Below are 24,288 nucleotides of genomic sequence, written 5' to 3' on the forward strand. Positions count from 1 at the left end.
GGTGGCCTGGAGCCCTCCTTACAGTCCTATCCAATCTTTTTCTTCCAGAGAGTTTTCCTTGGAAACCTGAAGGCGAACAGCAGGAACTTGGGCTCTGCAGATCCCCCTGTAAGGATGTTGACAGAGGACTGGTAGTTCGAGATGCATGCATTTTATATTGTCACACACTCTTACAGTACAGACTGTATAAGTTTCCCGTGGGGACATTTAGGCTCTCACAGTTCCGGAGGCTGGATGTCCCAGATCAAGGTGTGGGCAGGGGTGGTGTCTTCTGAGCCCCCTCTCTCCCTGCTTTCTCTGCGTTCTCTCTGCGTCCTCGTGTGGTCTTTCCTGTGTGTGTGCAGGTCTGGAATTAGAGCACAGAAGAAAGAATTGCCTGGGTGGGCGGCCCGGATGGCTCAGTCAGTTAAGCATCCTACTCTTGATCTCAGCTCAGGTCTTGATCTCAGGGTCGTGAGTTCGAGCCCCACATTTGGGCTCCACACTGGGCGTGGAACCTACTTAAAAAAACAAGGTAAGAATTAAAACAACAGCCACATGAATCTCTAAATGATAGTTTGGGCCACTGGAGATGGTTCTGCTCTGCGAGAAGACTTCTGGAGAAGTACAGCCGGGGGATTCTGCAGAGAACAGGGTGGACCTTGGCCGCTTATGAGTCTCTGTTGTGCTTCCTCAATTCTGACTTGCTCCTCCTTACCCTCCAAGTGCCCCTGGGGGAGGGGCCTCAGGATTACACCTGGATTCTGGGTTCAGGAACTCCTGGGTTCAGTTTGGGTGGCCAGGTGTGCTCTGTGGGCCCATTGGCTCCTCAGGGAACTCTGGTGGAGTCTTTTCTGGGCCCTAGCACCTGGGCCTGTCATAAATACTTAACCAGTGGATGAATGATCGAACGAATGAGTTGATGTCAATGGCAAACCAGTTCACACCCAGCTGCGCGTGGCTCAGCCGTGGAGGCTATGGCCCTCCTGCCAAGTCCCCCATCATCGCTCTCCCTGTGCGGTCCTTTAGGGAGGGACGGCTGGGTTCGATGCCCCTGGTGGAGTTAAACCCAGTTTTGCTTTATGTTGGGGGAAATAAAGGCAGGTTGGTGCAGTCCCAGTGTAACCTGGACTCGAGGGACAGCAGCACAACCCTGGCTGTGAGACTGCATTCGTTCTCCAAGCTGACCTCCAGAAATTGTCATTCTGGTGTCTCGGGCACCCAACCACTAATACCGATTTCGATCCATCACAGCGAATCATCTAGAAGATGCATATCCAAACTCAGAAGCAGATGAGAACATCACCTAAACCACCACCGGGTTAGAAAATGAACGCTGCTATAAAGAATCGAAAATAATAATTCTAGAAAGTCAGAGGCAGTCCTAGAAAGTGCCTTTGTGGCAGATTTCACCTTTTTGCACACAGGCTGCCACAAGTGTGGCTACTGGCTGTCTGACTCTCTTCTTCAGCCCATGCCTTCGAGGGCAACTGCCAACATGGGTCGGGGCGTGCTGGGACCCAGATAGCATGTGCTTGGCACAGTGCCTCGGTCACGCCTGGGACAGGCAGTGGCCCATCCTCACGGGATGGAGACAGCAGAGGGCAGGAGTAACAGAAGGCAAATGAAGGAGGACTTCAGACATGACTCGTCAGATCTCAGCATCCAGCAAGCCTCACCATTCCTCCTGGGTGGTTGACGGCCAGTGTGTTAACAGTGCAATTTAGCAAAATCATACAAACTAAACAAACTAAGAAACACACACGCAAGATAAACGCAGACAGGAACAGCATGCGTGTCTTTGTAATTGCTTTATACTCGGGTATTGTCCTTCGCTTGGATTTACAATATAACCTAGAAGAAATAGCATTTTGTTTAATGGTGTTAAGACAGAATTCAGCAGTCTTCTGCCAGCACATTTGTACCAGACCTAAGATTTACTGGTGGATATAGAAGTTAATAATAGCTTTTGAAATGATCATGAACGATGTTTTTCAGTCATCACAATATTTCTTATGATGTTAAGGAAATTATTAGTTTATCACAATTTAAAGACAGATTTTCAAGATATTCTAATGATATTTAAATTATCTCTCAAATAAGGCTGTTTAAGAAGTACCATACTCATATTGGAAAAATTTTGATATTGCAGAGAATTTAAATCCCGAGCATGTACTGACTTGATATTTTTTATCATTTTTACCCTTTTGAAAACTCTGCTTTCCCTGTTTATTTTTTTTATTTTAATCTTTTTTTTTCTTTTTCTTTTAGAGAGACAGGCAGGAGGCTGGGGGGGCAGGGCGGGTTGCGGAGCAGGGGCTGAGGGAGAGAGAGAACCTAAAGCAGGCTCCATGCCCAGCACAGAGCCCAACGCAGTGCTTGATGTCACAACCCTGAGATCATGACCTGAGCCGAAATCAAGAGTCAGACACAAACTGGTTGAGCCACCCAGGCGCCCCTGCTTTCCCTGTTTAAATCTGAAAACCCAGCTTTTCCAGCTTAAGAGGTCATCAGGGAGCTTTTGCAGATATCAAAGATATGTCATTTTATTAAGTGAACTAATGTCATTATTTAGGATTTAGTTTAATTGAAGTATAGTTGGCATACAGTCGTCATTAGTTTCAGGTGCACAACATAGTGATTCCACGTTCATACGCATCATGGATGCTCACAGTAAGCGTAGTTACCGTAGTTACCGTGTATCACTGTCCAAAGTTATTACCACATTTCTGACTGTACCTCTACGCTGTACTTTTTCATCCCTGTGCCTTATTTATGTTATAACTTAACCCCTTAAACACTGATATGCTAATTTCCAAGTTCTTATTCATTCAGTACACCCCTAACCCTATAAAACAAACTCCATATGTAACTTTGAAAGCAAAAGGTACACTGAATGTGTTGATTTAGGGCTTCTCATTAAGTGGTAAAGCACAGTTGTTAAGAACATGGGCTCAGGAGCCGCAGGCTTTGGTTCAAACTGCTGTCTGTAAAGCTGAGTGGCAGGAGTGTGTTAGCGCAGGTGCTCTCACAAAATACCGTATAGACTCCATGGCTTCTCAAGGTCTAGATTTCGGAAAGTTGGAGATCAGGGCGCTGGCATGGTTGGTTCTGGTGAGAGGCCGCTGAGTCTCTCTAGGGAAGCTTGAGGATGGCTGCTTTCCTGCTGTGAGAGAGAGAGAGAGATTGAGAGAGAGTGTCCGGGCCTCTCCTTCTCTCCCTGTAAGAACCCTAATCCCATCATCGGGGTCCCACCCTCATGACCTCATCTAAACCTGATTACCTCCCAAAGGCCCCACCACTTAAGGCCACCACAGTGGGAACGTGAATGTCAACTTTTGAATTTGGGGAAGACAATTTAACCCATAGCAGTAGCCAAGATACTTAATTTATCCCATTTTCTTGGCCTTTTTCCTTTTTTCTGTTGGGACTATATTTTCCGTATTCTCTATCTCCTAGGGACTCTCTGCCTACATGGCAGGAGTAGGTGAGGGGGAGTGGAGAAGGGGACGCGTGGCGGATTGAGAGCAGTAGGCCTGAGTGACCGGCGACCTGCTTGCCCATGAAACTTCTCCTCTTGGCTCCACTGGAAATGCCCCTCTCTTTTGAGTGTGCTGGGAGCGAGGGGGTCCCCTGTGCCTGGGCTCAGGCTCCTGACTCTCCTGGGTGCTGGGGGCCCAAGCCGTTCCCTGACACCAGTGCCCCTTGATTCTGGAGGCAACATGGCTGCAGCGTGGTGAGAATCTTTCTGTGACCCTTTGGGTTCCAAAGAAAACACCACCCCCTAAAATGCACTATCTTGTTACCTGTGAGAACTTTCAAAAGGGTGGACGCCAAAATAGAGCTTTTGGGAAGTGGTCATTCATTCAGTTTATGTCCCTGTTATCAGAAAGTCATTTTTTAAAAGTCATGCACTTATGACTAATCATTTTCTCAACCTTTTCCATTTTCCAAATACGACATAGTAACGGGTCAAGCTACTTATACCTTTCCTGTTTCCCCTTTTCATGGGAAAAACATACTGTCTTTCCATATCTCGAATGGAATTGAACATTTCTTGTAAAATATACATCTCCGGGGAAAACCCATCGCTATTCTCAGCTTGCTTCCTCCTATTCTTCAGTTCCTGGTACGGTTAATGTTGCCAGCTCTTGTGACTTCTACTTTCTGATCTGGAGAGCTATCGTGACTTATTTGCTTAATTAGTATTTGAGAATGCCGTGTTTATCTGCAAACGGTAAAGACAGTTTTGCTCCTCAGCTACGATGATTTTGCCTTACATTTATGTAATCTTTGCATCAGCTTCGAGAATAGCTAGTAGTTAACACACCTGCTGACAACAACGTATTAGCAACATTATTGGGGTTTTTCAAATAACTTAATGCTCAATTATAACTGGCCAATGACTTTAAGTTAAAAGCTCTTTAGTTTGAAGCAGAGAAAATGGTTTCTACATTAAAAAAAATTAATAATAAGGAAGAAAGAGCAAACAAGTACATAGAGTCTGTATTTTTATGTCACTTCTTAGAACCAACATTAAGTAAATTGTAAAAGTTCTTAGAGCCAAGTTGAGCAAGCCTGCTGGTGAATGTCTGGAGCGGGACGTTGCTGATAGGCCGAATTTTTATTTTTGTGTTTTTTTTATGGAAAAAGATGAACTTTCGCCTCATGTGATTGCTAACCATTTTCTGAGTCACTGAGACGTTTGCTCTTAGCCAGGATATTCTGCAAATCACTTTCTTTCGCCATCCTTCAGATGTTCAGAGAGCATGCTATATCTCTGAGGAATTTCATTTCATTCAGGATCGGCTGAAATCGTTCAGCATTCCCGCATGCGTTTCCAACCAAGCAGTTGAGAATCAGACATTTATCTTCTTTGGACCCCTTTGAAATGACGCGTTTTAAAGGAGCCCTGTATGAAAAGAGGCCATCCTTCGCTTTTGACCAAGAAAGTGGGTGAACGTACGAATGTGTTGCGTGCCGGGACTATTCTTGGCGTGTTAGAACAAGCCTGCTTCATCTTAGATCCCAGAGTTGTCCCCTCAGGGGCGCTTGAAAAGCCAGGGGAGACATGGGGGTCACAGCAATGGCGGGAGAGCTGCTGGCACTGGGGGGGGGCGCGTAGGGGGGAGGTGGGAGACCTGCGTGGTGATAAACACTGGAGAGTGGAACACAGGCTCCTCTCCCTCATTCTGCACAAGAGCAAAAGGAGTGCACACATCTGCTTTTCTCAGGGTTTCCTTTTACCGCTGTCCCACATTGCTGCAGTTTGCGTCAGAAACCACAAGGGGCCCGAGGTCTACTTCCTCATTTCTAAAACGACTTTCTTGGTCAGGGCTCGCATCAGTTTTCTGTGGGCAAGCAGCGCCCAAGGACGCCACCAACACAGGCTTCTGTGAGGAAATGCCAGGCAGGGTCGAGATTGTCCTCTGGCTGGGTTCTGGAAGCATGAGTAACACGTGCTGACCAGCAGGTGCCGTGCTCTTTTATTTCCCATGTGAGCAAGGAGCAAACTTGAGGTCATGACCTTGAAACAAGGCTGGGGGTGCGTGGGGCATGCTGCTTTTGTGACTTTGCTTTGCTTTAGCTTTCTGACTTGGTTTCTCTGAGGCATCACATCCCACTGAGAAGTATTCGGGGCTGCTGAACCGAGAAGGCCAGTCCAGCCTGCCCCCGACTGTAGGCACGGGGCTCAGGAGGGACTGTCCCTGCTGCTGTCACAGCAGTGACGGTGGGCTGGAGAATTCCGTTCAGCTTTGTCAACATAAAGTCACAGATAAATTACCTCCATCTATCTGCTTCCTGACCTTGGAGGACTTACTGCTCCCTGTTCAGGGCTCATGTCACTGCTTGCTAAGACATGAAGGCTAGGTCCATGTCTGGGCCTTTTCCTCCGACCTGGGTGGGTGCTTCCTGAGAGCAGGGCTGTGTTTCAATCCCCGGATCTCACAGGGGCCAGCGTGGCCCCTCAGACACTGAAGATGCTCAGATAATGCTTGTTGAGTGAATAGGGAAAGGGGTGCTAGACGATCAAAAGATCAACCCCCACTCATTTACAAGTGTTTTTTTTTTTTAAGATTTTATTTATTTATTTAAAGAGAGAGAGAGAGAGAGCACAAGAGCAGGAGCAGGGGGTGGGGTGGGGCAGGACAAGGCGCAGAGGGAGAGGGAGAGAGAGAATCTCAAGCAGACTCCACAGTGAGTGTGGAGCCCAAAACGGGGCTCGATCTCATGACCCTGAGAGCATGACCTGAGCGAAAATCAAGAGTCAGATGCTTAACCGACTGAGCCACCCAGGCACCCCTCATTTACAGGTTTTAAAAGGTTCTGATTACTTTTTTTTTCCCCTAAATTCCTCTGTCTAGGTCAATATTGTGGAGTTTACAGAGTGCATGATCATTAATTCATTCAGTCACTTGGCTAACCGATAGTGACTGAGCCAGCTCCTGGGCCTCCAGAACTGGGCTAGCTGTGGAAATACAGTGGGTTTTATGATAAGAAACAATGCCATCAGGTAAAAATGCCCCCAGACTGTGCAATTATGGCAAAACATTTCAAAATATCCACACATTGGGGCACCTGGGGGGCTCAGTCAGTTGAGCCTCCAACTCTTGATTTTGGCTCAGGTCATGATCTCAGGGTCATGAGATAGAGCCCCGTGTCGGGCTCCGCACTGAGCTCAGAGCCTGCTTAAGATTCTCTCTCTGCCTTTNCTCCCCCCCCCCCCCCCAAAAAAAAAAAAAAAAAAAAAAAAGTCCACACATTTGTCCCCATGGGATTACAGTGCTTACTGCTTACCTGAGCGCTGAATGCCATCTGAAAATGCTTCACAGAGAGAATCATTCCTTGCAGTCCACATCCACTTTTTCCCAAGCGCCTGTGACGGTGAAATCAGCTTGATGCTCAAGCATCAACTTGGAAGGATAACAGAGAAGGAAGTTGGACAATAAAGAGTACAGTCACTACTTTCCTATAACATAGTTGCACCAAGTCAAGGTTTCAGTGCGCAGAGAATACATAGGGAAATGCTGCATATATTCTTCAACTACAAAAACAAAGTTAAAAGTGTAACTGGCACGTGTTAGACCTACTTTTTTTTTTTTATTGAAGCATAATTGACATAATATCCTGTNGATAACAGAGAAGGAAGTTGGACAATAAAGAGTACAGTCACTACTTTCCTATAACATAGTTGCACCAAGTCAGGGTTTCAGTGCGCAGAGAATACATAGGGAAATGCTGCATATATTCTTCAACTACAAAAACAAAGTTAAAGTGTAACTGGCACGTGTTAGACCTACTTTTTTTTTTATTGAAGCATAATTGACATAATATCCTGCTAGTTTTAGGTATAAATCGTAGTGATTTGGTATTTATGGAATGATCCCGATGGTAAGTAGTTACCACCTGTCACCACACCAAGTTGTTATAATACTATTGGCCGTATTCACTCCACTAGCCATTACATCCACACACTCATTTATTTTATAACTGGAAGTCTGTACCTCTTTATCCCCTTCACTATTTTGTTCGGTCCCCAACCCCTCTCTGCAACAAACCAACAGTTTGTTTCCTGTAACTATGAGTCTGGATTTGATTTTGCTTTATTTGGTTTTGTTTGTTTTGTTTTGTTTTTTAGATTCCATACATAAATGAGATCATACAGTATTTGTCTTTCTCTCTGATTTATTTCACTTAGCGCAATACCCTCTAGACCCATCCATGTTGTCCCAAATGGGAAGATTTCATTCTTTTTTTATAGCTGAGCAATATTCCACTGTAGATATGTAGATATAGATTTACACACCACATCTTTTCCTTATCCACTCATCCGTCCATGGACACTTAGGTTGCTTCGGTATCTTGGCTATTGTAAATAAGACTGCAATGAACGTAGGGGTGCATACATCTCTTCGAATTGATATTTTAGTTTTCTTTGGATAAATACCCAGAAGTGAAATTATTGGATTTTATGGTAGTTCTATTTTTAATTTTTTTTGAGGAACCTCCTTACTGGTTTTCCCCTGTGGCTGTATCAATTATGCCCCACCAACAGTGGATGAAGCTTGTCTTTTCTCCATATTCTTACCAACACTTGTTATTTTTTGTGTTTTGGATACTAGTCAATCTCACAGGGGTAAAGTGGTATCTCCTTGTGGTTTGATTTGCATTTTCCCCAATGATGAGTGACGTAGAGCATCTTTTCACGGGCCTGTTGGCCATCTGTATTTCTCCTTTGGAAAAATATCGATTCAACTCCTCTGTCCCATTTTTTAATCAGGTTCTTTTATATTAAATTGTGTAAGGTTTGATATATTTTGGGTACTAACCCCTTATCAAATATATGATTTACAAGTACCTTCTCCCATTCAGTAGNAGGAGCCTGATGCGGGGCTCGATCCCATAACGCCGGGATCATGCCCTGAGCTGAAGGCAGACGCCTAACCGCTGTGCCACCCAGGCGCCCCTCCTCTGTCCCATTTTTTAATCAGGTTCTTTTATATTAAATTGTGTAAGTTTTGATATATTTTGGGTACTAACCCCTTATCAAATATATTATTTACAAGTACCTTCTCTCATTCAGTAGGTTGTCTTTTCATTTTGTTGATGCTTTCCTTCACTGTGCAGAGCTTTTTCATTTGATACAGTTCCATTTGTTTATTTTAGTTTGGGTTGCCCTTGCCTGAGGAGACTGGCTTCAAAAAATATTGCTAAGGTTGATATCCAGGAGCTTACTGCCTGTGTTTCCTTCTAGAAGTTTTATGGTTTCAGGTCTTACATGGAAGTGTTTAATCCATTTTGAATTATTTTTTTACATAAGAAAGTGGTCCGTTTCATTCTTCTTTTTAAAAAAGATTGTATTTCTTTTTTTTGTTTTTTGTTTGTTTGTTTTAAAGATNTCAGGTCTTACATGGAAGTGTTTAATCCATTTTGAATTATTTTTTTACATAAGAAAGTGGTCCGTTTCATTCTTATTTTTAAAAAAGATTGTATTTCTTTTTTTTGTTTTTTGTTTGTTTGTTTTAAAGATTTTTATTTATTTATTTGACAGAGATAGAGACAGCCAGCGAGAGAGGGAACACAAGCAGGGGGAGTGGGAGAGGAAGAAGCAGGCTCCCAGCAGAGGAGCCTGATGTGGGGCTCGATCCCAGAACGCTGGGATCATGCCCTGAGCCGAAGGCAGATGCTTAACAACTGAGCCACCCAGGCGCCCCAAAGATTGTATTTCTTTATTTGAGAGAGAGGGAGCATAAGGGGGAGGAGGGATAGAGGGGGAGAGAGAATCTCAAGCAGGTTCCATGCTGAGCTGGGAACCCTACGCAGGGCTTGATCCCAGGACCCTGGGATCATGACCTGAGACAAAGGCAGATACTTAACCAACTGAGCCACCCAGGTGCCCCCAGTTTAATTCTTTTGCATGTAGCTGTCGTTTCCCAGCACCATTTATTGACGAGACTGTCTTTTCCCCGTTGGATATCCTTGCCTCCTTTGTCAAAGATTACTTGACTATACAGTGTGGCTTTATTTCTGGACTCCTCTGTGTTCTGTTCCATAGCTCTGTGTGCCTGTTTTTGTGCCAGTGCCACACTGTTTTGAATACTGAGTTTTGTAATCAGAGAGCATGGGACCTCCGGCTTTGTTCTTCTTTCTCAAGATTGCTTCGGCAAGTCGGGGTCAGCCCTGTACTTTAATCCTCTGACAACTACTGTGCCTTTTACTTATGTTCTCATCACACTATGCAAATGTACCTTAAACATCTAAACATATTTCCACCTATATTCTTGATTTTAGTGTTTTAGGACCTCTTCTGAATTCATTTTTAAAGTGGCAAGATAGCCTAGCTGTGTAATTTAAACAAATAGCTCTTCATACAAAATTCAATACATGTTCTACTCCCATAGCAAATTCTAAACCTTGGCATTGACACAGTATGCTTAGATCACACCCTCCGTATAAGTTGTTACAGCAAGAGGAACAACTTGGTGCGGATCATCACAATAAATCTGCAGAATTAAGCCCCGCGGGTGCTATTCTGGTGCACTAGACATCACATGTAAATTGCTAACTTGATGCTCTATGTCATGTTTTCAAGTCATTGAAAACATGGTCAGACTGTAGTTCTCCAGCTTCTGAGGAGGCACAGAAGGGAAAATGGATGTTAAAGAGATCAACCCAGAACCATTTGCAGTCATCATCGGGGTCAGGAAGGAATAGGAGTGCTTAACAGAAAAGTTAACCACATCCGTGGGTCCTGGGGCAATTTCTGTGCCCCCGGAGATGATATTTAAATTATTATAAAAGCGGGACTCGGCCAGGAGAAGACGCAGGAGGTGCTCTATGCAGAGGAAGCAGCTTGGATGAGAGCCCCTGAGCCCTAAAAGCCTGGGGAGCCCTGATGAACCAGGACAGTGTGCGGTACCTGCATGGAGAGGTCGCAGGAGCCACTCGTGGTCTAGAGGCTGGATATTCTCCTGAGAGCGAGTGGAGGCCAAAGCAGGGCTGACAGGAAAAGAGGGACAGAGTGTTTCCTAATGTCTCAACGAAGAGGCCGTGGTGATGCCTTTTCCAAAGCTCACCTTCTAGAATGCTCTTCCTCCCTGTGTGCCGTCAGGTAGCATGCAGAGAACTGGATGAAGGCTTCCAGCCATCTGTTCCTACAAACAGGCCTCCCTAAGCCTACATAAAGGCACCCGTGACCACCCGCAAGATGGTATCCTCCCTGTCACCCCCTTGGCAGCCCCTGGTGAAGGCGCCTTCCTAGGAGGAGAGAAGGGCGGTGGAGGAAGGAACCAGAGAGATGGAAAGAAGGATGGGGTGAGGAAACAGGGATAAAGAGTCAGAAACTGTAAGCAATACGGTAGCTATGAATCCAACTTCATGAGATCACTTTGAACGTTCAGTGATCAAAATGCACCAATTAAAGACCAAGATTGTTAGAGGCGATCAAAAACCCGATCCCACCAGATGTCGTCAACGAGAAACCCACTGTAAATACAAAGATATGTGTAGATTAAAAGTAAATGGGCGGAGAAAGATAACCCATGCTAACACTAATCAGAAAAGGGTCAGGAAAAGCTGGAAGAAGCGAGAGGAATGCAAAAGGGTGGAATGGAGGGTGGGAGAGGGAGGGGAGTGCAGTCACGGTTCACTCTGGGTATCCACAACGAGCCAGGCCCTGTGCTGAGCCCCAGGCGGGGTTCTCCACGGCTCACCACGGCCCTCAGAAGTAGGTCCTACCTTTATAGTTTTGGAGACTCAGGTCTACCTTCCCCTGGTGTAGCCTCTCGGAATAGGGGACTCAGTCCGCCTTTTCCTGCTCCAGTTCTGTTAGAACTTTTCTAATGCAGCTCAGAATTAGCTCTGGCTGCCCTTGACCCTTAGGTTGAAGGGGGAATAGGGAATTTTGCATGGCCCCCTTGTATGGCATTTGCAGAATGTCCCGTGGTCAGTCTGATCTCACACCTGAAGGGCAGGTCACAAGATTTTTTTTCTTTTGTACTTTTAGAAATGGTTTCAAATGCGACAAAGGAGCCAGAAGATCCCCAGAATGTATAATGATAGTACAGCGGCTGCCGTTCACCCCAGACTTGCTTGCGCTGAGCTGTGCTATGTTGGCCCTTTCTGTACACCAGAGGTACTCAAACTTGAGTGTGCGTCCCATCACTTAGAGGACTTACTAAAACATAGAGCTGCTGGGTGCCTGGGTGGCTTAGTGGGTTAAGCGTCCGCCTTTGGCTCAGGTCATGATCTCAGGGTTCTGGGATTAGTCCCAAGTCGGGTTCCCTGCTCAGCAGGGGAGCCTGCTTCTCCCTCTCCTTCTGCCTGCCACTCCCCTACTGTGTGCTTTCTCTAATAAATAAAAATTTAAAACAAAAAACAGAGCTTCTGATTTGGGAAATCTGTTCTGTAACTGTATGATCAATTACCACAGATTTAGTGGCTTAACACAACACCCAGCCATTAGCTGACAAGTCTGTTGTCGGAAGCCTGGGCATGGCATTCCTGGGTTCTCTGCTCAAGGTCCTAGGAGGATGGGGATTCATAGATGATAGTTGAATGAAATGCACAAAGGGATGGTTATTCTTTGCACTTGAAAGTCTGTTCTTAATCCCAAACAGCCCATATAAGAATCTGCTCAATAAAGGTGCTCAAAGCATACACATTTCATCTCCAGTAGGTAGAACCCAGCCCCAGAAAAGCCCACCTGTCTAAGGGAGTTTTCCCCTGTAACTCATTTGCTGCCTGGAATTTTCCTCTTAGCCATGCATTCACTCCTTTGGGGATGAGACTTTGATCTCCATAATTTGCTGATTAAATCCATCTTCTCCGGGAGGCCTTCTTGCACTCGAACAGCTGTCATCATTAACGCTGTAATGGGAAAACAAGTTCATTAGGTAACATTCCAGTCTTGTTAGAAGGGGGATGCAGAGGGCAGGGCCATCCCAGGGAGAAAGGAAGAGATCTGGAATGTGACTCTGGGACAGCAAGAAGAGTACAGAAAGCACGGATGAGGAAGGGGGAAGGGGTGAGGACATGGCAGTGACGGAATTTAAGAGTTCTGCTCAAAGAAGGCAGCATGCCGGGGGTCGTCGGCAAGGCCTGGATAGGAGATTTTCCAGAATCAGATGTGTTCTGCCGGCCACACCATGGAGCCTGTAGAATGTGCCGTGTGAGAGTTGTTCACGTTCCTGTGGAACTCAGCACTGCGGAGCAGGACAGCCTCGTGCCGTCTCCGGGCAGGCAGGCCGTGGCCTTGACTCTAGCGAGAATGGCCCAGTCAACACAGCTGATATCTGGCCTCTTCACCAGATAAAAATGGTTGACCAAAGAGGTTATCAAAGAAAAACAAAATATTTTCTGGTGAAATCCCTATTTTTAAAAGTATTTAGGTAAGAGATGGGGTTCTTTCAACAGTTGGCACCCCAAAATATTCATGGGTTAAAAAACACCGGGTTTGGGAATTGCGTGTATCAAATCCTCGCAGTACAAAGAAATTAGAGACACATACCACAGCATTATGCAAAAAAAGAGGAAGTGGATTTCCTCTCCCTAACTTTTAACCTTGAATAACTTACGTTAACCAAGGTTTCTGTGACCATTGATATACAAGAGATAGTGGGGGGAGGGGAAAGAGAGAAGCCTTTTGGTTATTAGGAACGTCATAAATGTTCACTGCGGAAATACTAGTGAAGTCCAAATAGGCAAAAAAGGAAAACATTGCAATCTCATACTAACGTGCATATTTTTTCTTTTCAGCAAAATGGATCACAGCAATAAACATTGCTTTGTAACCTGCTTTTTTCTCTTAACAGCAAGTTGTGAACATCTTTATTGTGTCATGAGATAGTTTTCACCTCCTTACTGTGAGAAGCTCTGTAATCAATGGCATGGATTCAGCGTATTAATTAGCCGGTCACTGATTGGATGTTGAGGTTGCTTTCGGTATGTGATTTGCATAAGCAGCATTGTAGGGGAATATGTTTGCATCTAAATCTTTGCCCACAGCTATGTGGATTTCCTTTAGAATAACTTCCTAGGAGTAAAATTGTTGGGTTTTCAGTTGACATAGTTAATGCTGAGAGTCTAAAACTGTTGAGTTTATTGCCTTTTTTTTTTCAACCATATTTTTTTTGAAAGTTCCTTAACATGCGTAGATGATCCAATGATCTGGAGTGGAATCAGTAGTATTCTCATGGTGCCCAGCTTAAAGTCTGTCCTATTTGTGAGATATTTCAAATGATTAACTTAGTGTACAACTCTTTGACCTCAGAACTTACTGGTTTTTCTTGATCTTGGGAGTGATTTGGTGGTCGGTTGGTTGGTTATTTGGTTGGTTGGTGGACACAGTGACGCGCCAGCACCCCTCAGTAATAAAGGAATTGCCCCCCAGGTGCCCTTGGCGATTGCCCCCTTTACTTCAGCTGAGAGCCACCTCCCTAACTTCCCCCCCTTCTCCAGGTAGCTGCTATCCCAGAGCTGACCCATGTGGGGGTATCAACACCCAGCCCTTCGGCTCCAGTGAGGGTAGGTCCATCTTCAGAACTCCCCACAGGACCAGCAAAGCTTCCATTGGAACATCGTAGTTTTAGTCTTCCTCTGCCGAGTCTCCTTTCCTCCCCTTACCATCCCCCCACCCTCCTTTCCTTGGGTATTGAGCACAGGAGCACCCCCCAAATAAACCTCCTGCACAAGAACGTCTGTCTCCAGGGCTGGAAGCAGCCAGTGCCTGTTGAATTTATTGGTTGGTTGCGGGGTTGCAGGGGGTGGGGGCTCAGCAGACCCCGGTGGTTGATTACCGTACATGCCACATGATTCACCTCTACAGAGGGTTGTAATACCACCGTGACCTCCTTCAGGATGGAAGAGCCAGGCCAGCTTAGACTCTTGGGGAGGGTTCCTTTAAAGGATGAAGTCGGGCACAATCTTCCTAAGAGTTACTTCAGACACAAGAAGATTGATCAAACTGTATGCTAGATATTTGCAAAGGCAGCTTAAATGGTCTTTTTTTTTTTTTTAAGATTTTTAGTTTATTTATTTGAGAGAGAGCATGAGCCGGGGAAGGGGCAGAGGGAGAGGGAGAAGCAGACTCCCCACTGTGCAGGGAGCCAGAGGGGGGCCTCCATCCCAGGACCCTGAGATCATGACCTGAACTGAATGTAGATGCTTAGCCGACTGAGCCACCCAGGTGCCCCTTAAATGGGCTTTTATAGAACTATCTTGGGGCGCCTAGGTGGCTCAGTCAGTTGGGTGTCTGCCTTCAGCTCAGGTCATGATCCCAGGGTCCTGAGATCGAGTCCCGCGTCGGGCTTCTTACACTTAGCGGGGAGCCTGCTTCTCCCTCTGCCTGCCGCTTCCCCTGCTTGTGCATGCTCTCTCTCTCTGACAAATAAACAAATCTTTAAAAAAATAAAAGAAAAGAACTACCTTAAAAGCCTCACCCTGAAAACACCTGCATCTCTGTCTTTCTTTCTGATCAGCTCTAACCCCGTCTTCTAAGGCCACTCATGACAAAACCTTTCTGTCTCCACCGATCACAGGCTCGTTCTGTAGAAGTCAGTAAGTGTGTTAAGATTCTTATTCTTAGTCGTGCTGTCTGCCTCCCTGGTATGACCCAATCACGTCTTACTAACAATTTCTAAAGAACCAACTGTGGTTTGTAGACGTTTGAGCAGAATCTGTGTCATCCCTCTCCTCATGTCTCCACTGTTCGCTTGCGTTACCGTATGATTTCAGGGGTGGAAGAGAACATTCGGCAAATGTCCAGGGAGTCACTTATGAAAATGTGTTGTGTCAGTGAACGGGCCAGAAAAAAATAAAGAATTGCCACGTGAGGAGTGACAGACATGCTCTCTGAGTGTATTATTCGAAGTGGATCATGTGACAGAGAACACTGTGGGCGCCGGGGGTGGGTGGGTGAGCAGCCTCACGCGTACCCCTACCCCTTCCGTGTCTGGCTCACAGCAAGGGACTAATCTATTTTTGCTGACTACTTAATTAAGCCAGAGGCCAAGAGCTCAAATGCCTCTGGGGTCAGGAGCGATGGGGACAATTCCATCTGGAGAACACAGGGTTTAGCTTCCAGGTCAGCCATAGCCATGTGGACCTCTGGGCCTCCAATGGCTTCATCTTCCCTTCTTTACCTCCCAAGAAGCCAGATGTTCTGTTTCCATGTGAAACCTCCCAGTGTTTCAATATTGACAACTAACTTCTTAAATGTTGGGATGCTGCCAACTCACAACAGTTCTAGACCCAAGAGGACAGGCCTTCCGTCCCAGACGCCGTGGTGCAGAGGCCTGTGGCCAAGTTCTCGTCCCTTGACGGCAACACCCAGATGTCCCCAACAAACAGTCGGCCCAGTTGTTCCCTTTTCTGATGGCGAGTGTTAGTATCCAAAGTGGTTTATTTTTTGTCTAAGTATATTTGAAGTCATTGTGCCATCCTCAGGAAGACAGGATATACTTCCTCATGCAGCTTATTATCAGACTTGCAAATAATCAGCGAAAAAGGCAGCATGAGTATGAGAAGACAGCATAAGCTCTCAGCTACAGACATGGAAACAGGGCCCAGGGGTGGGAATGCAAAGAGCAGGAAAAACACACAGGACACAGAAGACAGAAAACGATTTCTGAGCCGACTCCTGAGTTTTTAAAGTGGGTGTGGATACAAGCTCTGCCCAGCAAAGTTCTCGAAAACTGTGTTTTCTACTTGGTGATTTTACAGACTTAGAGATTGTGATTTTGCTCCACGCTCTCTCCCTATGCAGCCAGATGCTTCCCCTGGAATCTATAGGCTGTTGCAGGGCCCCAGCCTTGGGCCAGGTTCCCTGGGAGAACCTACTAGAAAGACACCTGGCCTTCGCCTCCAGGCAGCACACATCCTGGCCAGGGTTCAGCTGCATCAGTTCTGTCCAGATGAGTGTAGAATATGGCACTGAAAGGCTCAGGGCCCTTCCATCAGCATTCACACGAGAAAGGAGAGCCCATGCTCTGGAGGAAAAGGGATTTCCTTGATGGGAATGAATGAGGGCAGGCTGCACGCTGGAACGAGAGAGAACCAGGTCCTGGAGAGTAAGGAGCACAGGGGCCGACTGTGGCTAGTGCTCGCCTCCATTTCCTGCCCCCGCCCCTGGGGCTTTGTCACCACGGGATGGGATCGGATCTCTCCCCTGCTGACACCAAGGCAGAAGTTAAAATCAATAATTAAACCAAGGTGGGTCTAGAAAGGAAGAGACGAAAGAGAGCAAATAAGGGATGATTAATTAGGGTGGCTTGGGCCCCAGTCATCTCTAAATAAACGTTACCTCCCTTAATCCCCCGTCTGCTGGTCTGCGGGTCATTCATTAAGCGTCTTCTGATTTGCCTATGGCTGTTTCTCCTTCGTAAGCCCTGTAAGCAGTCGGTTTCCAAGAAGTTACAGAGGGGTGGTTAACCTTTATGTACTAAGGAAAGAGTGAGGTAATAAGGAAACAAAAGTTAATGGGATTTTGAGCGCCTGTGGAATTTAACAACCAAGATGAAATCTCGTATGAACTCTGACCTCTTTAAGGTATAAATTTGAACATGCTTTTCCTCCCTACTTTTTCTTAATCCACTGATTTTTATTTCATTTTGTTTCTTCTCTTTTCTTTCTTTTTTCTTTTTCTTTTTTTGACGATTGCAATTTTTTAAAATTTCACCGTAAGCGTTAACAGAGCATGCGCACCCTTTTGCTAAAATACATGGTCCGCGGCTTCACCATTGTTGGTTTTTTTAAGATTTTATTTATTTGAGACAGAAGAGAACACAAGCAGAGCGAGGGGCAGAGGGAGAGGGAGAAGCAGGCTCCCCGCTGAGCAGGGAGCCCAACATAGGGCTCGATCCCAGGACCCTGAGATCATGGCCTGAGCTGAAGGCAGACGCTTCACCGACTGAGCCCCCCGGGTGCCCCTGGCAGCTTCACCATTGCATCAGTCCTTTTTGGCACTGGCATCCGTAAGCCACCCATATTATCTATTTAAGTCCTTGAAAGTTCTGGATTATCCCAGAAACACCGATTATGTGCGCACTGTCTTGTATGAATCCGTGCAGAGTATCAGATCCCTCAGGCTCTTCTATTTTTCAACTTAGCACAAATGTGCCAGGCGAAGTTTGGCATTCATGTCATTTCTTCTGGGTTATCCTACAGATGCAGAAGATGACTGCTTAGGAGACATAAACGTGATCTTCATTTAAGGTGGTTTTCTTAGATGTGCAATTCTTATTTTAGGCATCATCCCCCTGTCCTGGGAGAACCACCACTGGCCTGTTTGTTCAAGGTTCCTTTAGAACCTTGAAGCCCATCAGCAGAAAGGTTAGCTGCTTTGTGTGACATTGTCTTTGAAACTGGAGGCCCCTCCCTGTGACCGAGCCGATGTTACCAGTAATAAAGCAAAGCTAAAATTAATAGATTCCTGCGCCCAAATCTGGCCTCTCAGAGCCCAGCTCCCTGATTACTCCTGAAAGAGAACAAGAATGGAAACTCCTTTGGAGATCAAAAACAAGCACGTTTTTTCCTCCTCTCTTTCTTGATGGTTAGGACAAAGCTCAAAGAAAATTCCTGCTTGGACAAGTGGTCTCTGTGGGTTTGATCATGAATCTCACTGGTAAGAGATTTTTCAGTACATCTGCCAGTGGAAGCGTTTGTGTTCATAAATTCTGCGCAATTTCAACTCTACACTGGGGACCTTATAAAACATACCCTAAAAATAGGCGTTTAAAAAAGACATAAAAAGGCATTGAAAGAGGCGAAAATATATTGAGTTGAATATGTTTTCCCACGTGCAGAGGGTTGCTGAGACCGCTGCATGGCCGTAGGAATCAGAGTCCTCTGGTAGCATCCTGTGGCTGGAGCCTCTGAGTCTGGAGTTGATGGCTCAGTCCACCATGCCCCGGCGCCCCTCGGGCTCCCGCACGGCAAGGACAGAGAACGTACGCCTGGGAGCAGGCCTGGCACACTCCAAACACACATGCGCGCCTTTACTGACGCTACAGCACCTTCTAGGATGAAAAGGAAGGGCATGGCCGTTGCTCAAATCAAAGACTCGGGACACCCTTCAGTCAGGACCACCGAGGACCATGGCCCTTGGATGCCTGGTGAATTCTGGCTCTTTACGTGCCTCAGAGGGGCCCTCTCTGGGGCAGTCTGAATGTCACAAGCACTTATCCGCAACTCCGGGAAGCACAGAGTGAGTGGTGTTGCCCCCACGTGGCTTTCACTGCATTCGGGAAGGTGCCAGATAAGAACAGAACTAGGGTGTCAGGCAGACTATGGTGAGAGCCCAGGGGGGTCACCGGGGCTAAAGGAGGGAGAGGACATTTAGTCGGGAGGGGCATCTCCTGGAAAAGCGGTGTTTGTGGTGGGCTTTAAGGGATGAATAGGAGTCTGATGGGCAGAGAAGAGAGAAGTAGCTGGCTGAGGGAACTGAGGAAAGCAGGCACAGCTGCGGGTGTGCTGCAAAGTGCTGTGGGCTCCATGGCTGGGGAAGGCTCAGGCCTTACTGGGCATCTTGTTTCCACCTCGCTGTTTATTCTGGTTCTGTGGTATGGAGGTCAGGTCATGCTCCAATCCCTCCAATGGCTGCCATCTTGGTCAGAATAGAAGCCAGAGTTATTTCAAGGCTAAAAGGCTCACATGGCCTTGTTCCCAACCACTTTCTCCATGTCTCTCCCCTGCAGCCACCCGGAGCCTCCTGCTGGGCCTTTAATGTGCCCAGTTCTCCTGCTTTGGCACCTTTGTGTATTCTGTTCCCAGAACTAGAATGCTGTTCCCCAACATCCCACAGTTCACTCCCCTACTTACTTCAGATATAATGCATTCACATGTCATCTTCTCAGAGATGCCTTCTCTGGCTAGTCTCTCACTCAACACTCCCTTTCCCAGGTCTTCCTATCCCTCCTCTGTGCCTTTTCCCCAGCACATAGCACTGTCTAAACACACTGTGTATTTTACCCATTTATCTTGTTTCTCTTCTTTTTCTTTTCTTCCTGTCTAGAATGTAAGCTCCATGAAGGCAGGGAGTTTTGTGTGTTTTGTTCACCCTTGAATCCCCAACACTGCTTGGGTGAAAGAACAGATGGATGGATGGATGGGTGGATGGATGGATGGATGGATGGATGGACGGACGGACGGATGGACGGATGGATGGATGGATGGATGGATGGATGCATAGTTGGATGGGCAGATGGATGGATAGATGCATGCATGGTTGGATGGATGTTTGGATGAACAGATGGATGCATGGATGCGTGGTCGGGTGGATGGATGGATGCGTGCATGGTTGGATGGTTGAACAGATGGATGCATGCATGCATGGATGGGTACATGGATGGGTACGTGGATGAATGCTAAGTGAAAGTCTTCATCTTCAACCTAAGGAACAATGGGAAGTCATGGAATTTTTTCCAGTGGGAGAGGAATGTGATCAAGGCCGGCTTCAGGAAGTTTTATGTTGTGGAATTCTGTACGATATTGGAGACATAAGAAATTGGCCACAGCGAAGCCAGTTAATAGGTATTGCAATGGCAGAAGCTGCCTGACGTGGTGTGCTGAGAGTGCAAAGTGGAGGGTGGTACAGAGAATCCGCAGAACTCTCCATGGACCTCCAGGTGGGGCACTTAGAAGAGGAAGACATCCAAGATGCCCTAGACGGTCCAACCAGAGGGGCTGAGAGAACAGGGATGGGGAAATGAGCTAGGACACCAGAAGGCACTGCTGCTAGGTGGGCGTGGTTCTGTAGTTCCATGGAGCAAGCCTGCAAACTGCGATCCAAAGGCCAGGGTGAGTCCTGGCTCTCCTTAACAAAGTGTGCCCTTCTGGACCTCAGCATCCTTAGAGGTGAAAGAGGAAATAGAAACGCCACAGCCACCAGTTGTATTTCAGGCTCTGTGCCAGGCACTCTGCCGACATCACATTGTTTGATCCCACCACAGCTCTGAATTCGATATTAACCCGGTTTACAAGCTGAGGACAAGGACACGTCCCTTAGTTAATAACATCTTTTAGACTGGGAAATGATACGGAGTGGTCAGAGTGAGCCCCTGTGTTTTCCTATCGTAGAGTAATTTAGGCTGGAAGAACAAAGCTCCTCGTGCTAGAAATGCTACAAATATAAAATAACAATGGAACAATTCCATTATCTCAGAAGCTAAAAACTCGCCTAAACCACAAGTGCCATTAGCATTCAAGATAAGTGGCTTTAAAATGACACCTTTTATCCGAGGCAGGTGTGTCATTCCCTCCACACCACCCTTCCCCACCCCTCTGGCTTTTGCAGATTGCCTCATTCTTTGCCCTGCTTTGGTTTGCGCATCAAAGCCCAAACTCAGTTTCCCTTTCTGGTGGTTTTGTAGCAAGTTTCCTCAGGGGCACATTCTTGGCATAGTTGTAAACTCCTTTGGGTTTATAAGGACTTGGTGAGGTCATCCTAACTTTGCCTGAAGAATGCTGTAATGGGATTGGGGAAATTCAACAGAAACCTCAATTTTTCCTCACTGAAAATAGAAAATTTCTTGGTGAAAATATGTTCTAACTGCATATGGAGCCAGAGGAGGCAAGTGTAAGGTAAAGAGATTCATTTAGAATTTTTATGGTATAAATGGAAGAAATGCAAAACAGCTAAAGCTTTCAGGTGGCTAAAGCATTTCATTTCTTAACTTCTGGTATCAGTGTTACTATTTTAACTGCAAGTCTTAGCATGCTTTTCAAGAGCCCTAATGAGACATTAGGCACTGCTGTCTTCAAATCACTTATATCCGACTAGCAAACACTTGTCTTGTACTTGTCTCCCAAAGCGGTGTAATGTAGGAAAGTCCACTCGCTAAATACTTGTTCTGGAACAATTTTTATCCTCCGTGGGGAAAATCACTATTTACAATGTAATTCTTTTGCACAGGATGTTTAGAAATCCAAGTTCACGTATAATAGACATGCAGTCAAAAAACAGACATTCCTAAGGAGAGCTGTCAGATTAGCAGAGGAAGGGGAACCGAGATGAGTTTGCAGCAGTGTTGCTCTGGGTGCAAGGACAGGTGTCTGTCCCCTTGGCCAGCCACACTCACACAGTAGCCAAGGAAGCCTGTGCTGTGGCCCCGAGGTGCCCCTCTCCTGGTCCAAGGCCCTGGTCGCTCTATGACCCAGTGAGTTTTGCCAGAGAGCATTCTTTTCAGCCTCCCTACAGTTGGCCACCATTTTGAGCTCGTCTTCCTGATGTAAAAATGGGAGCGCTCAGTTCAGAAGTGGATTCGAGGGGCGCCTGGGTGGCACAGCGGTTAAGCGTCTGCCTTCGGCTCAGGGCGTGATCCCGGCGTTCTGGGATCGAGCCCCACATCAGGCTTCTCTGCTATGAGCCTGCTTCTTCCTCTCCCACTCCCCCTGCTTGTGTTCCCTCTCTCGCTGGCTGTCTCTATCTCTGTCAAATAAATAAATAAATAATCTTAAAAAAAAAAGAAGTGGATTTGAATGAGCTCGAAATCAATTCAAAGGCAGGTACAGAATTACACTTTTTTATTAGGCGTTTTGGGCATCGTGGTGAAAGATCAATCATTTGTCCTCTGTTTCTATGAGCAAAGACAGATGAACAACCTTCGGATACCTCACTGTTCCTTTTTGTTGTTGTTTTCATCCGTACAATGAAACAAAAACTGTAAATTTGTGTGAGCAGCAGTACTCTTGTTCATCTGAGGATGAACAAAAATGTTTCACATCTGCCCACACAACTGATCTGGAACTTCATGTCATGATTAAAAAAAAAAAAAAAGAGGGATTCCTGGGTGGCTCAGTCGGTGAAGAGTCTGCCTTCGGCTCAGGTCATGATCCCGGAGTTCTGGGATGAGTCCCACATCCGGCTCCTTGCTCAGGGGTAAGCCTGCTTCTCCCTCTCTCTCTACAGCTCCCCCTGCTTGTGCTGTCAAATAAATAAATAAAATCTTAAAAAAATAAAAAATAAATTTAAAAAAAAGAAGAAAAAGACAGTGAAATTAGCCTCTTCCTCCTCCGATCCCCTTTTAACTCTATTTGCTAAGGTGGACCCCAGGAGAAAGAAAAGGGGTTGGAGCTGGCAGGAGGTTGGGGGGGGCGCCTCAGAGCCCTCCCCAGCCTCTCTGGAGGAGGGGGAGGCAGTTGTGTGTCTCCTCTCTCCCTTTCGTTCCTCCACCAACACCTCCCACAGCCGCACTACGGCCACCGGAGAGCGTGTGTGTGTCACAGACCCCCCACAGACCACACTGAAAATGCAGCACACTTGAGCACACACTCCCCAACGCCAAGCACCGGCTCACGCGACCATTTCCCCTTGATGTTTGATGCAAACCCGTACTATTCAGTGTTCCAAACTTTGTTAGAATGTATGCATTCAGATCTTTTCCGGGCTAGGGGTGATGGGTAATTTGGCAAAGCAAACACAGTAACTGGTGACTTACATAATCCTACGGTTGGCAGCAAGGCTGCGTGCGCTGAAATGAAGCAACGCTCATTCATCCAAGAGGACTTTGCTTTTCCTCTTTTGGAGGGATAAATGCTCTGGTTTGTTTTTTATCCATTGCATATATTCGTTTTATTATTGGCTGGCGTTAATGATTCTTTGAAGTTAATTTTTACGTGTGAATGGCAAGGGTCTGTTTAACTTTTGGAAGCTTCCGGAGGAGGTGTTTCTGTGTGCCTCTAGCCTAGAGAATGCTTTTATAAATAACTGAGGTGCTTTTAGGTGATAATGAAATTGGGGAGATTGGGAAGGACCTGGGACCCAGGCTGTCCTAGGGATCTACACTGGTAAAGTGCTTAGAATTTCAGAGTTGCAGCCTATGGAAAGAACTAGCACCCTGTCATCCCAGTAGCTTCTCTACACCAAAACATCGTACCTGGAGAAGGGGCCAGCTGGACTAGCTTTTCAACGTAGCATACAGTCTTTCCATTTCTTTTCCTTTCCTATTAAAACAAAACAAAACAACAACAAAAAAAACTTTGTTTACATGTCTCAAGGCAAGACAACTGCTCGCAATGTTTCTTTTCTCAACTTCAGAGGGGAGATTCTCTAAAATGTTTTTGTATCTTTTTCTGAATCCAGTAGCTGTTAGAAAATGATCAAAGGGTTGCATATTCCTAGTTCCCAAATTACAAATAATAAAGTTTTCCAATGAAAAATCCCAGGATTGCTTGAGGATCTCCTCCCACGTTCCCACTGTGGAATACAAGCGGGAATTGGGACATTCATCCAGTAAAGTTCAATTAGGGGGGAAAAAAGGCATATTTCAAAATGAATTCCACTTTTTTCTTTAAAAACAGAGTTCATTGACCAAGAAAGATTTCAAAATGTCTTCTCTAATACCCCAACACGAAACTTTGAGGTTTTCAGGGAATTACAGGGATCAAACGACTAGTCGAGACTTGGGTTTCCAGGTTTCCGAAAGGCTCGAAACTCCCCTGGAGGCTAATTACTGTTTACTGCTGAGATCTTCCTCATTTTTCTTCTGTAACATTTTCCATCTTAAGAAGGGTCGTCCCATTCAGCTGAGGAGCATGGTGTCTGAGTGGCTGAATGGAATTACTACCAGTGGAAACTATGCTGCAAGAGGGGTTGATAAAGCAGCTGCAAGGCAAACCTTGGCTGTTTTTTCCATCCTCCCCAAGCAAAGTTAATTAGCATAGGGAAAATGACTAAGGTGTTGACGTCACCTCTTTCCAGTAGAAACTTACACTCTGTCTCTGTCTGCCTGAAAGCATGCAGGACTTGACTCAGGAATTTGCTGTCCAAACAGGATGCTCTGGAAGCTGGCCTTTTTTTTCCCAGGGGGCTGG

At 46.0% G+C, this 24,288-nt stretch overlaps 2 long non-coding RNA genes across 3 annotated transcripts; both read right to left on the reverse strand.

The window, feature by feature from the left end:
- Nucleotides 1-206: 206 nt before the first annotated feature.
- On the reverse strand, nt 207-6,948 carry LOC117801444. 2 transcript variants are annotated; one of them, XR_004623972.1, is made up of 3 exons: nt 6,778-6,948; nt 3,019-3,145; nt 207-346 (listed from the first exon to the last, which is right to left on the reverse strand). It is a non-coding gene; the product is annotated as an uncharacterized LOC117801444 (long non-coding RNA). The 2 variants fall into 2 exon arrangements; XR_004623969.1 differs by lacking the exon at nt 6,778-6,948 and adding an exon at nt 3,786-3,943.
- A 15,419-nt stretch (nt 6,949-22,367) lies between these two features.
- LOC117801448 lies at nt 22,368-24,277 on the reverse strand. Its single transcript, XR_004623974.1, has 3 exons — nt 24,187-24,277; nt 23,352-23,418; nt 22,368-22,399 (listed from the first exon to the last, which is right to left on the reverse strand). It is a non-coding gene; the product is annotated as an uncharacterized LOC117801448 (long non-coding RNA).
- Between the last annotated feature and the right edge of the window lie 11 nt (nt 24,278-24,288).

The sequence above is a fragment of the Ailuropoda melanoleuca genome, chromosome 1 (genome assembly GCF_002007445.2).
Source record: "Ailuropoda melanoleuca isolate Jingjing chromosome 1, ASM200744v2, whole genome shotgun sequence".
Lineage (NCBI taxonomy): Eukaryota > Metazoa > Chordata > Mammalia > Carnivora > Ursidae > Ailuropoda > Ailuropoda melanoleuca.